Genomic DNA, 14,570 nt, shown 5'->3' with positions numbered 1-14,570 from the left:
CCAAACCTGGAGTACTGTGTACAGTTTTGGTCTCCTCACTTGAGAAAGGATATACTGGCACTGGAGGGGTTGCAGAGGAGATTCACTAGGTTGATTCCGGAGTTGAGAGGGTTGGCTTATGAGGAGAGACTGAGTAGACTAGGGATATACTCCTTGGAATTCAGAAGAATGAGGGGAGATCTTATAGAAACATATAAGATTACGGAGGGAATAGATAAGATAGAAGCAGGGAAGTTGTTTCCACTGGCGGGTGAAACTAGAACCAGGGGGCATAGCCTCAAAATAAGAGGAAGCAGATTTAGGACTGAGTTGAGGAGGAACTTCTTCACCCAAAGGGTTGTGAATCTGTGGAATTCCCTGCCCAGTGAAGCAGTTGAGGCCACCCCTTTGAATGTTTTTAAGGCAAGGATAGATAAATTTTTGAACAGTAAAGGAATTAAGGGTTATGGTGAGCGGGCGGGTAAGTGGAGCTGAGTCCACAAAAAGATCAGCCATGATCTTATTGAATGGCGAAGCAGTCTCGAGGGGCCAGATGGCCTACTCCTGCTCTTAGTTCTTATGTTCCTATACTAATACATGTGACAATAATAAATCAAATCAAATCCAAAAAACATCCAGAGAACTCTTCTACAGTTCTTCTGGGACAACAGACTGCACTGGGTAGCTGCTGAGGTTCTGAATCTCCTGCTTCGGGAGGGCGGTCAGGTGCTATGTGTGCCTTCGCACCCAGGTGGTGACTTTCCGCCTTCGCACCCTTCACACTGAGCCCCCTCCTCACCAGGTGCTTCACGGCGACGTATTTCTTCTGCCAGGTGCGTGGCCTGAATTACGACATGTTCATGGGAGAGTCTTCGGAACGCCCTGCAGGGGTTGCCCTTCTTTTACCAGGACCTTTTCAGGACGGCACGGTGGCACAGTGGTTAGCACTGCTGCCTCACAGCGCCAGGGACCCGGGTTCAATTCTCAGCTTGGGTCCCTGTCTGTGCGGAGTCTGCACGTTCTCCCCGTGTCTGCGTGGGTTTCCTCCGGGTGCTCTGGTTTTCTTCCACAGTCCGAAAGACGTGTTGGTTAGATGCATTGACCATGCTAAATTCTCCATCGGTGTTCCCAAACAGGCGACTAGGGGATTTTCCCAATAACTTCATTGCAGTGTTAATGTAAGCCTACCTGTGACACTAATAAATAAATAAACTTTAAGCTTTAAAAGTCTGGGACACGGTGGCCTCGTGCTGCAGCTCTCCCCCACCAGGAATAGTGGCCATCGTCTGGGAGCCGCTGCTCAGGAATTCTCTCCTCCAGCCATATAACTTCCGGCCGCTGGCAGAGAGGAGGGCCGTGGATGCCAGGGTGACCAGGGTCAGTGACATGCTGGGTGGCGGAGGGGTGGGCTAAATGACACCCACGGGCCGGCTGAGTGGGCGGCGCTGGACATTCAGCTCATGGCCATTGCCATCTGTGACCTCCAGAAGGTGGTGCTCGGACCCGAGGGCACACGTTGTCTTGAGGAGGCAGAGCTGTGCTGATGGCATCGCATCTGAGCGTACCCCTGCTCGGACAGAATTTCACATTGTCCCTAAGCCCAGACCCTTCTGGCGTCCCACAGCTTGAGCCGCCTCGTGGAAATGCCCCCCATGCCCTTTGCCACGTTTGAGGTGCTTCCTGTACGGGCTGTTGCTGCTCACCATAGAAACCATAGAATCCCTACAGTGCAGAAAGAGGCCATTTGGCCCATCGAGTCTGCACCGACAACAATCCCACCCGGGCGCTATCCCCGTATCCCTACATATTTACCCTGCTAATCCCTCTAATCTATGCATCCCGGGACACTAAGGGGCAATTTAGCATGGCCAATCAACCTAACCCACACATCTTTGGACACCTTCCACTACCGCGTCCTTGCCCGTTGCCTGGACACGCCTTGGCGGGCCTTGTTGCCGTCTGGCGGCGGAGGACCCAATGGAGGTCCCTCAATGGAGGGATCCTCTCTCACTACCTCGGGGACCTGAGCTGGAGGGTGCTGCATACAGCAGTTCCGTAAACTGCACCGGTTCACCAGCTCCCAAGAAACCTGCACTTTTTGTGATCTTGCGGAGTCCGTGGGCCATGTCTGCGTTAAATGTTATCGGCTGCACTCCCTCTTTAATTATCTCAAAAACCTTTTACTGTTGTTTTATTTGCACTTCAGTCCCACGCTCCTGATCTATGGGCACCGGTGCGGAGGGGGGTGGGGAAGGAGGAGGACCTCATTGTGAACCTGGGTCTGGCCAAATTCACCATAAACAGGTCCAGGCAGCGGGCCACCAGATGTGTTTCTATCGTTCCCCTCCCACTTCCTCTGCTCCCCTCCTTTCTCTGCCTAACCCCCTCTCTTTCTCACACTCGCTGCCCCCTCCACCCTCGCTCCTTTCTCTTGTAGCGGTTCTCCTGAGGCTCGGTTCTGCAGCTTTTCCTGGGGGAGGGCGTTTCTGATTTCCACTCCACCTTCTGTGTGACGCTGTGTTCGTTGAACGGACTGACCCTCAGAATCAAATCCGTCCCCCTCATCCTGGAGTCCCCAACAGCTTGGCTGCTCAAAACCCAAGGTCTGGGTTTGGACAACCTGCTCTCTGCATTTAACCCTTTAGCCCTGGAAAAGTCGCCACAGCCCCAGGGGGACCATAGGCATTTGAGGGGAAGAGCTGACTGGCGATGGGTTTAACTTGAGGATCGCCACACCTCAGGCGAGCGGCAAGGTTGAGAAGGCTGAATAACCTCAGCCGGTACGGGAATTGAACCCACGCTGTTGGCGTCACTCTGCATCATGAACCAGCTGACCAGCCAACTGAGCTAATATCCCACATAAACTCTGAGCAGAGTTCAATACTGTGGAGTCATCTCAGCCCTCTCTAGACGAAGACCGACGTTCTGTTACGTCTAACGTTCTGGTGGTACCCGTACGCTGAATGCCACTTGCTTTAACGTGGCTTCCAGATTCTCACCATTATCAAAATATTCTGAGTCACTTCCTCCATCCACAGGAAATTACCTCACTTCCCCCGCCTATGTTTTGCCAGCTGTTTTATTCTGACTCGGTGACGTCCTTCCCCAGTAAACATTATTTACTGCCATCTGCAAACTTCAATCTACAACTCTCTCTTTCTCCATCTGAGTGTCTCTACACACACACAGTGAGAAACTAATACACCGTGCCGATCCCTGGGGAACACTACTCACATCCCAGCAGTCAGTGCATACGCACTAACCCCTCCCCTGTGAGCTAATTTCTTTATTCTTCCATGGGATGTGGGTGTCACTGGTTGGGTCAGCATTTCTTACCCATCCCTAATTGCCCCTTGATCTGAGTGTCTCACTCGGCCATTTCAGAGGGGCAGTTAAGAGTCAACCACATTGCTGTGGCTCTGGAGTCACATGTGGGCCAGACCGGGTAAGGGCGGCAGATTTCCTTCCCTAAAGGACATGAGTGAACCAGATGGGTTTGTACAACAATTGGTGACAGTTTCACGGTCACCACACCACAGAGTTATTATTTGAATTTAAATTCCAAATGCTGCCATGGTGGGATTTGAACCCGTATCCGCCAGAGAATTAGCCTCAGCCTCTAGATTACTAGTCCAGTGACAATACAGCTGCACCATCATCCACCCACAACCAGTTACCAACCCAAGTAACAAGGTTATCTCCAATTCTGTGCCATCTCGGTTTTGATGAGAGAAACATTGGTTTTCTGCAAGTCTGTGTGGACAACATCCATCGACATTCCACTCATCACCCTGTCAGCGACCTCGATACACTCAACTAGATTAGTCCTCACCTACCTTCCACTTGTCCATGCTGACTCCCTCATCACTTCATGCCCATTCACCTTGTCCCTGATGATAGGCCCAGTTACTCCCTCAGCATGTTGGATACATAATGACCAATCAATGCACAGCAAGATCCCACAAACAATGATGAGATATAGTCAGCACTGATACGGGCTGAGGGATACATATTGACCGGACATCACAGATAAGGAAGGACATAGTCATTGACTGCAGGAAATGTTCTGGAGGATTTGCCCCTGCTTACAACAGGCCTGAGGTGGAAATGTTCGAGAGCTTCAGGTTTCTAGATGTCCAAATCACTAACAACCTGCCCTGGTCTCTCCATGCTGACGCTATAGTTAAGAAAACGCACCAACATCTTTCTTTTCTCAGGAGGCTAAGGAAATTCAGCATGTCTGCTATGACTCACCAATTTTTACAGATGCACCATAGAAAGCATTCTTTCTGGTTGTATCACAGCTTGGTATGGCTCCTGCTCTACCCAAGACTGCAAGAAATTACAAAGGGCCGTGAATAAAGCACAGTCCATCACGCAAACCAACTTCCCACCCATTGACTCTGTCTATACTTCCCGCTGCCTCGGCAAAGCAGCCAGCATAATTAAGGACCCCACGCACCCCACATACTCTCATCTTCTGCTATCGGGAAAAAGATACAAAAGTCTGAAGTCACGTACCAACTGACTCAAGAACAGCTTCTTCCCTGCTGCCACCAGACTTGTGAATGGACCTACCAGATAGTAGGCTGATCTTTCTCTACACTCTCGCTATGACTGTAACACTATATTCTGCACTCTCTCATTTCCTTCTCTATGAACAGTATGTTTTGTCTGTATAGAGTGCAAGAAACAATACTTTTCAGCGTATGCTAATACATGTGACAATATCAAATCAAATCTCTGCTTTCCCAGTAGTGCCGTGAGATCTTTCCCACCCACTTGGGAAGGAGCTGTGCCCATGACTGACCACCTCCTCTGATGGACAGCTCAGTCTCTGCTCCGTCATGTGGTTAAAGCAGTGGGTGGGATCTCGATACACTGGCCCCCGTCTCCTGCCCAGAACAATGCTGTTTATCTTCAGTCAGAATTCTCTCCCTGCAGCTGGCTATATCAGGAGACGTTTCACTGAGTGTTCTGGGAAACAGAAAGTACTAACTCTCAGAGTAAAGAACTTGTTGGATCTCCTTGCTGTTAAATACAGCTGTTCAGGAATGCTGACAGTAAGTCGAGTCTCTCTGTCTAATTATAACACTCTTCATCGCTTCTGCGGTCACTACTTGTGCTTCTTCTCTCTTATAATTTTCTTTATCTTTCTTTCTTTTTCCTTCACACTCTCACTTCTCTCTCTTTTCCTGATCTTTCGTTTTTTCTCCTCAATCTCCTTTTCTCTCATTCTCTCTCTCCCTCACTCCTCTCTCTCTCCTGCCCTTTCTCTTCCAGCTGTTTTGTTCTCTCTTTCATCTACTTCCCTCCTCCCTTCTTTTTTCTTCCCTTTCTCTATCCCTCACTCTCTCTCTCCCTTCTGCTCTCTTTCCTTCCCCCTCTCTTTTCTTCCCTCTCTCTCTCCCTCCCTCACTCTCCCTCCCGCTCTCTATCCTTCCCTCATGCTCTCTCCCTTTCTCTCTCTCTCCCTCCTGCTCTCTTTCCTTCCCTCTCTCTCTCTCCTCTCTCCCTTCCTCTCGCTCTTTTCTTCCCTCTCTCTCTCTCCCTCTCTCACTCTCCCTCCCGCTCTCTATCCTTCCCTCATGCTCTCTCCCTTTCTCTCTCTCTCTCTCCCTCCTGCGCTCTTTCCTTCCCGCTCTCTCTCCCTCCCTCTCTCTCTCCCACTCTCTTTATCCTCCCCTCTCTCCCTCTCTCTCCTGCTCTCTATTTCCTTCTCTCTCGCTCTGTCCAGTTTTACTCTCTCTTTCATCAATTTCTCTCACTCCTTCTCTCTCTCTCATTTTTCTTTTTCCTTGTTCTTCTCTCTTTCCTTCTCTTCCTCTCTCTCTCCCTCCCTCTGTCTCCCTCCCACTCTCTCTCTCTCCTTCCTCTTTTCCCTTGTTTCTATACTCTTTCTCTTCCTTTCCCCCGACCAACCCCAGGCTCCGGCTCTCTCTCTCTCTTTCTCCTGGGCTTTCTCTCTCTCTCCCTCTACCCTCCTTGCCCTGAATCTTACATATCCTCTGCCCATCTTGGAGTCTCCCATCTCAAACCTGCCCCCCTCACCCACACCCCTCTTCCCACTCATTCTTCCGGAGATATTGCAGTTCATTTAGGGTGTGTGTGCGTGTGTTGGGGCGGGGGGGGGCGGGGGGGGGGGGGGGCGGTGGGGAGGGGTGTTGGTGGCCAGTGGGGACAGAGCATTGGCTGGGCGGTGGGTGATTGCTGGGGGGGGTGGGGTGGTGTACAGGGTGGAAGTGTAATGCGTGTGTGGTCATAGAATCACAGAGGTTTACAGTATAGAAACAGGCCCTTCGGCCCAACTTGTCCATGCCACCCAGTTTTTACCATTAAGCCAGTCCCAATTGCCCGCATTTGGCCCATATCCCTCTATACCCACCTTACCCATGTAACTGTCTAAATGCTTTTTAAAACACAAAATTGTACCCACCTCTACTACTACCTCTGGCAGCTCGTTCCAGACACTCACCACCCTCTGTGTGAAATAATTGCCCCTTTGGACTCTTTTGTATCTCGCCCCTCTCACCTTAAACCCATGCCCTCTAGGCTTAGACTCCCCTACCGTCTGGTCAGTGTTGGTTTAGGGAGTGAAACTAGCAGCAAAACAATGAGGAGGATGTGAGCAAACTGAAAGGATTGTGTGTGAGATTGGGGGAAATCTCACAGGGTTAAATCCTGCTTTCGCTCAGGGAGAAGGTGTGTCCACTCACTAAACTGTAACAATGACTGAGGAAGCTGGGCTGCTTCCAAGCTGCTGATTGGCACGGTTTGTGGAAAGGTCTTTCTGAGGAAGAGGTCCTATTAGAACCCTGCACATTTACAGTTTGCAATGACATCCCAGCTGTCTCCAGCTCCCTCCTGCCCTGTGGACACCACATTCAGCTTCGATTAGTTTTAAATGTAAACTTCAAACCCCCTCAGTAGTCGCAATGACTTCCTGGCCGGCAGGCGTTCCGGCTTCCAGGTTGGAATTGGTCCCATCGTGATACAAGACTTGGCGAGGGCCCAGGGGCACACACAATGAGGCCACCTGGCCCATCCAACCCGGTACTAGCTCTTCCAATGAGCAAGCCAGTCAGTCCCACTCCCTGCACCTTGCTCCTTCCACCAACAATTGTTTCCTTTGTCCCTTCCAATCCCTCTTGTATCTGTCCCCGCCGCACCAGCCACACGTTCTGCATACATTTTATCCTCATGCTCTCTCTCTCCTCTTTTTACCAATCGCCTTGTTTACCAAACTGAGCCGCCTTGTTATCCAGCTTTCAGCTCCATACCCGGGATCAACCTAGTGAACCTTCTCTGGACTGCCTCCAATGCCAGTGTATCTTTCCTAAAGTGAACCAGATAAGTTTTTACAGCAATCAATGATGGTTTAATGGTCACCATTACTGAGACTGGCTTTATAATCACAGATATATTAATTGAATTTAAATTCGATCAGCCTTGGTGAGATTTGAACCCACACTCCCAGACCGTTAAGCTGAGCCTCTGGATTATTAGCCCAATTATTGTTCCTGTGCTGTATTGTTCTTTGTTCTTTACTGGGAAGAGAGGGATACAAAAGAATGGTCGAGCTGGGCACATGAGCGGCGCAGGTTTGGAGGGCCGAAGGGCCTGTTCCTGTGCTGTATTGTTCTTTGTTCAATGACATTACCACTATGCTACCAGCCCTCTCATTACCTAAAGCAGACATTTGGATTCATGTCATGTTAGCCTCCAATCTATTTCCTCGTATTTACCCAGCTCTGTGAGTTTCCAGCAGGCAAAGGTTTTCACACTATCACGGAGTCTTTTCAGTGCAGGAGGAGGCCATTCAGCCCATCGAGTCGCCACTGGCTCTCTGACAGAGCATTCTACCTAGTCCCACTCTTCTGCCTTATCCCTGTAACTTTGCACATTCTTTCTTTTCAAATAGTTATCCAATTCCCTTTCAAATACCTTGATCAAACTTGCCTCTTTCATCCTCTTTGGAAGCTCACTCCAACACCCTCTGGGTAAAAAAATTTTTCCTCACATCACTTCTACTCCTTTTACCAATCATTTTGAATCTGCACCCTCTAGTTTAATCCTCTCTTGCATATGGACAGTTTCTGATTATTTACCCTGGCCATACCTCTCAGGATCTTCAATGCCTCTATCAAGTACCCTCTCTGTCTTCTTTTCTCCAAGGAAAACAGTCCTAATCTCTCCAATCTACCCTCTTGGCTAGAGTTCTTTATCCCAGGAACCATTCTTGTGAATCTCCTCTCCACTCTCTCCAATGCCTTCGCATCCTTCCTCAAGCCTGGTACCCAGAAATGGACACAGTCTCTCGATGAGACCTAACCAGTGTATTATACAAGTTCAACATGACCTCCTCACTCTTGTACTCAATGCCCCCATTAATAAAACCTAATTTATTCACTGCTCTCTCAATATGCCCTGCCATTTTCAATGACTTATCTACATACACTGAGGTCCCTCTGTTCCTGCACCTCCTTTAGAGTTGCTTCCTTTATTCTATCCATATTCTTCCTGCCAAAATGATTCACCACTTGTCTGCCCAATCCACCAACATGTCTCTGTCCTTTTAAAGCCCAAGAATATCGTCATCACAGCTGACAATGATTCCAATCTTTGTACCATCTGCAAATGTTGACATTATGCCCTGAATACCACAGCCAGATCATTAATATATCTCAGGAAAAGTAAGGCTCCCAACACTGACCCCTGGGGAACTCCATGATAAACCTCCCTCCAGTCTGAAAAACAGAATTTATGTAAACTTTAAAATTTTAACCAACATGACTTCAAACAATAGTCTCTGGTCATTATCATATGGTGCCTTGAGGGACCTTGCTGTGCACAAATGGCTGCATTCTTATCCGAATATCTACTTTCTCTTTTATTCCATGAGGTGGAATTCTGCTGACAAGTCTGTTGTGTGGCACTGTATCAAATGCCTTTTGAACATCCATACACAGCACATCTACAACACTGCCCTTATCAACCTTCTCTGTTACCTCCTCAGAAATCTCCAGCCAGTGAGTTCACCATGATGTTCCCTTCATGAATCCATGCTGGCTTTCTTGAATTATCCTGCACTTGTCTAAGTGACTATTGATTTTATCCTGAACTACAGTTTCCAGAAGATTCCCTACCACTGAATTCAAACTGGCTGGTCTATTAGTTGCTGGTTTTACCCTGACACCCGTTTTTTGAACGAAAATGTAACACTCTCAATTCTCCAGTCCTTTGGCACCGCCCCCTCCTCCAACACCCCCCCCAACCTGTGGTGAACCATCGTTGGTTCCCACTGTGGGATTGTTCTAATGTTGTTGTTGGGTTGTTCTAATGTTGTTGTTGGGCTAGGGTGGGATTGATACACCTGTGGTTGTTACTGTTGTGGCACATCCCAGTCGGGCTCCGCCTCCTGGGAGAGGTATAAGACCCCCTGCTCGGGCGGGACCCCTTCAGTCTGGGATAGTGTGTTAAAGTTCTGATAGTTCCATTGTTAGTTAATAAAAGCCTTCTTTTACCGAAGCTTCAAGTCTCGTGTCCAATTGATGCGCATCACCCCCCGCCCCCCCCCCCATACCGTGTCTAAGGAAGACTTGAAAATTATCAACGTTCCTCTGCAATTCCCCCCCACCCCCTCCACCACCTCAGGATCATCCAATCTTGGTGCCTTATCAATTTGGAGTAAAGATAAACCTTCTCCTCCTTCTCAATTGTAGACACCTCGAGTGTTCCAATCACTTCCTCCCTCAACTCGGCCCGGGTGGCATTTGCTTCTTTTGTAAAGACAGGTGCAAATTACTCGTTTAAATCTTCCGTTATGTCACAAAAGCAAGTTTGTTTTTCTATCCCAATTGGTCCTGTTCTTTCTTTAACCATCCTTGTATTATTTATATGCCCACAGAAGACATTTGGGTTTTTTTTTATGTTAGCTGCCGGTCTCTTTTCACATGCTCTTCTTATCTTTCTGATTAGTTTTGTCACTTCCCCTCTTCTCCTTCTGTATTCAGCCTGATTCTCCCTTGTATTTTCTTAGAATCTTAGAATCCCTACAGCACAGAAAGAGGCCATTCGGCCCATCGTGTCTGCACCGACCACAATCCCACCCAGGCCCTACCCCCATATCCCTACATATTTTACCCACTAATCCCTCTAACCTACACATCCCAGGACACTAAGGACAATTTTAGCATGGCCAATCAACCTAACCCACACATCTTTGGACTGTGGGAAGAAACCGGAGCACCCGGAGGAAACCCACGCAGACACGAGGAGAACGTGCAAACTCCACACAGACAGTGACCCGAGCCAGGAATCGAACCCGGGCCCCTGGAACTGTGAAGCAGCAGTGCTAACCACTGTGCTACCGTGCCGCCCTCGAAACCAGGTATCTGTCTACCTGGTATCTGTCATATGCACACTTCTTCCTTTTCATCTTCACTTTTCTCTCTCGTTATAAAACCTAACAACCTTCAGAGGATAGGTGAACAATGTTAGGGTGATAAGAGCAGAGATTGGGAGACGATAGATCGGAGACATTCCCAGCTTCCCGGTGAGATAACAGGGAACATCCACAGCACAAAGTACCCCCCCCCCCCCCAACCTCCCCATTCCCCACTCCCCATTCCCCACTCATCATTGGGTCTGGTGATGTAGGTGTTAGGACAATTTGGTGATTTGGGGTTGTAACTAACAGTGCTTTGCGAGGTAAAAACCAAGGACTATAGATTTATGCTGCAGAATTTGTATCAGAGAGAGAGAGACCTTCAGGAAAGCAAACAGGATGATCTCTCCAGCATTGATAGATCTTCCTCATGCTTGAATGAAAAGACATGATATTGTAGGCAATATCAGGGAACATTCCCTTGAGGGGGTAGGGCAAGTCAGATAAATCCATCCTCTGAAGGTTGTTAGGTTTTATAACTTGTGATTGGCAGTTGGGTTGCCACAGTGCTGGCTATATTTCCCATCATGCTTAGAAAGATGTTCCGAACTATATTAGCCTGTTCTGAAAATATTAACACATGTCCTTATCAGTTTCTCTACTTGGTTACTTTATCACTGACCTTCTTATATTCAGCTAGCTTCTCCCTCCCATTAATGAAACGCTCTCTCGCTTATCCGCCCTCCTGCCGCTCCCCCCTTCCTGCTTCACCTTCCTCTTGAACTCGGCACGGTAGCACAGTGGTTAGCACTGCTGCTTCACAGCTCCAGGGACCTGGGTTCGATTCCCGGCTTGGGTCACTGTCTGTGTGGGGTTTGCACATTCTCCTCGTGTCTGCGTGGGTTTCCTCCAGGTGCTCCGGTTTCCTTCCACAGTCCAAAGATGTGCGGGTTAGGTTGATTGGCCATGCTAAAATTGCCCCTTAGTTTCCTGAGATGCATAGGTTAGAGGGATTAGTGGGTAAAACATGTAGGGATATGGGGGTAGGGCCTGGGTGGGATTGTGGTCAGTGCAGACTCGATGGGCCGAATGGCCTCTTTCTGTACAGTAGGGTTTCTATGAACTCCTCCTTTACCCAGGAACCTCAGGCTTCGGATGCCTTCCCATTCACGCTTGTCTTAGGAGCTAGATCCAGCCCCATCTCCCTTTGGCTGACGGATTTCCTGAATCCTGGGAAACCTGTGCAGTGGGCACTCATTTCAAATCGCACCCTCAATATCAGGAGGGAGCCCACCACCTGGACCTGCCTTTCCCACCACCTGGACCTGCCTTTCCCACCACCTGGACCTGCCTTTCCCACCACCTGGACCTGCCTTTCCCACCACCTGGACCTGCCTTTCCCACCACATAGACAACACCCCTCCCACAATAGTCACAGTGAAAAGCAGGCAGGTGTGTGTGTGTGTCGGTTTAAGCATGGGGAATTTGGAATTTAACTAATTAATCCTGCCCCTCTCCTGACAGTTATGGAGTGTGGTGGTGTGAGGGATGGGGATGTTTGCAGTTAACTTTCTCCCTTTGAGGCAGTTCCAATCCCTCTTAATCCGTCGCTGCCTTATCAGACCCTATGTGTGGCATGAACAAAGAACAAAAGAACAAAGAACAGTACAGCACAGGAAACAGGCCCTTCGGCCCTCCAAGCTTGTGCCGCTCCTTGGTCCAACTAGACCATTCATTTGTATCCCTCCATTCCCAGACTGCTCATGTGACTATCCAGGTAAGTCTTAAACGATGCCAGCGTGTCTGCCTCCACCACCCTACTTGGCAGCGCATTCCAGGCCCCCATCACTCTCTGTGTAAAAAACGTCCCTCTGATATCTGAGTTATACCTCGCCCCTCTCACTTTGAGCCCGTGACCCCTCGTGATCGTCACCTCCGACCTGGGAAAAAGCTTCCCACTGTTCACCCTATCTATACCCTTCATAATCTTGTACACCTCTATTAGGTCTCCCCTCATTCTCCGTCTTTCCAGGGAGAACAAGCCCAGTTTACCCAATCTCTCCTCATAGTTAAGACCCTCCATACCAGGCAACATCCCCACCAGTACTGTACCCCATCCTGCACTCTCTCTAAAGCCTCCACGTCCTTCTGGTAGTGCGGTGACCAGAACTGGACGCAGTACTCCAAATGTGGCCTAACCAGCATTCTATACAGCTGCAACATCAGACTCCAGCTTTTATACTCTATACCCCGTCCTATAAAGGCAAGCATACCATATGCCTTCTTCATCACCTTCTCCACCTGTGCTGCCACCTTCAAGGATTTGTAGACTTGCACACCTAGGTCCCTCTGTGTTTACATAGAACATAGAACATAGAAAGCCACAGCACAAACAGGCCCTTCGGCCCACAGGTTGCGCCGATCACATCCCCACCTCTAGGCCTATCTATAGCCCTCAATCCCATTAAATCCCATGTACTCATCCAGAAGTCTCTTAAAAGACCCCAACGAGTTTGCCTCCACCACCACCGACGTCAGCCGATTCCACTCACCCACCACCCTCTGAGTGAAAAACTTACCCCTGACATCTCCTCTGTACCTACCCCCCAGCACCTTAAACCTGTGTCCTCTCGTAGCAACCATTTCAGCCCTTGGAAATAGCCTCTGAGAGTCTACCCTATCCAGACCTCTCAACATCTTGTAAACCTCTATCAGGTCACCTCTCATCCTTCGTCTCTCCAGGGAGAAGAGACCAAGCTCCCTCAACCTATCCTCATAAGGCATGCCCCCCAATCCAGGCAACATCCTTGTAAATCTCCTCTGCACCCTTTCAATGGCTTCAACATCTTTCCTGTAATGAGGTGACCAGAACTGCGCGCAGTACTCCAAGTGGGGTCTAACCAGGGTCCTATAAAGCTGCAGCATTATCTCCCGACTCCTAAACTCAATCCCTCGATTAATGAAGGCCAGTACGCCGTACGCCTTCTTGACCGCATCCTCCACCTGCGAGGCCGATTTAAGAGTCCTATGGACCCGGACCCCAAGGTCCTTCTGATCCTCTACACTGCTAAGAATGTTACCCTTCATATTATATTGCTGCTTCATCCCATTGGATCTGCCAAAATGGATCACCACACACTTATCCGGGTTGAAGTCCATCTGCCACTTCTCCGCCCAGTCTTGCATTCTATCTATGTCTCGCTGCAACTTCTGACATCCATCCAAACTATCCACAACACCACCTACCTTGGTGTCGTCAGCAAACTTACCAACCCATCCCTCCACTTCCCCATCCAGGTCATTTATGAAAATGACAAACAGCAAGGGTCCCAGAACAGATCCCTGGGGCACTCCACTGGTCACTGACCGCCATGCAGAGAAAGACCCCTCCACAGCCACTCTCTGCCTTCTGCAGGCAAGCCAGTTCTGGATCCACAAGGCAACAGCCCCTTGGATCCCATGCCCTCTCACTTTCTCAAGAAGTCTTGCATGGGGGACCTTATCGAACGCCTTGCTGAAGTCCATATAGACCACATCCACCGCTCTTCCTTCGTCAATGTGTTTGGTCACATTTTCAAAGAACTCAACCAGGCTCGTAAGGCACGACCTGCCCTTGACAAAGCCGTGCTGACTACTTTTGATCATACTAAACTTCTCTAGATGATCATAAATCCTGTCTCTCAGGATCCTCTCCATCAACTTACCAACCACTGAGGTTAGACTCACCGGTCGGTAATTTCCCGGGCTGTCCCTGTTCCCTTTCTTGAATATAGGGACCACATCTGCAATCCTCCAATCCTCCGGAACCTCTCCCGTCTCCATCGACGATGCAAAGATCATCGCCAAAGGCTCCGCAATCTCCTCCCTCGCCTCCCACAGTAACCTGGGGTACATCCCATCCGGTCCCGGCGACTTACCAACCTTGATGCCATTCAATAGTTCCAACACATCCTCTTTCTTTATGTCCACATGCTCGATCCTTTCTGTCCACCGCAAACCAGCAGTACAACCACCCAGATCCCTTTCCACCGTGAATACTCTTGATGGCTCTGCCATTTATTGTATAACTCCCCCCTACATTAGTTCTTCCAAAATGCATCACTTCGCATTTATTCAGATTAAATTCCATCTGCCATTTCTCCACCCAATTTTCCAGCCTGTCTATATCCTGCTGTATGAAGGGGTTAACCAGTCCAGGACTTTA

The 14,570-nt window shown here is 49.1% G+C and overlaps 1 protein-coding gene across 2 annotated transcripts in view; it reads left to right on the top strand.

Moving 5' to 3' along the window:
• The first annotated feature begins 4,903 nt into the window (after nt 1–4,903).
• The window catches only part of LOC144507815 (volume-regulated anion channel subunit LRRC8C-like), a 55,243-nt gene continuing 45,576 nt past the window's right edge, over nt 4,904–14,570 (top strand). For both annotated transcript variants that reach the window (XM_078235142.1, XM_078235141.1), the window contains exon 1: nt 4,904–5,042. The gene's annotated coding sequence lies outside the window, so the exon portion shown is untranslated. The remainder of the gene's footprint in view (nt 5,043–14,570) is intronic.

The sequence above is a fragment of the Mustelus asterias genome, chromosome 19, assembly GCF_964213995.1.
Source record: "Mustelus asterias chromosome 19, sMusAst1.hap1.1, whole genome shotgun sequence".
Lineage (NCBI taxonomy): Eukaryota > Metazoa > Chordata > Chondrichthyes > Carcharhiniformes > Triakidae > Mustelus > Mustelus asterias.
The sequence above is the reverse complement of the archived record's forward strand: the minus strand, read 5'-3'. Positions and strand labels throughout refer to the sequence as shown.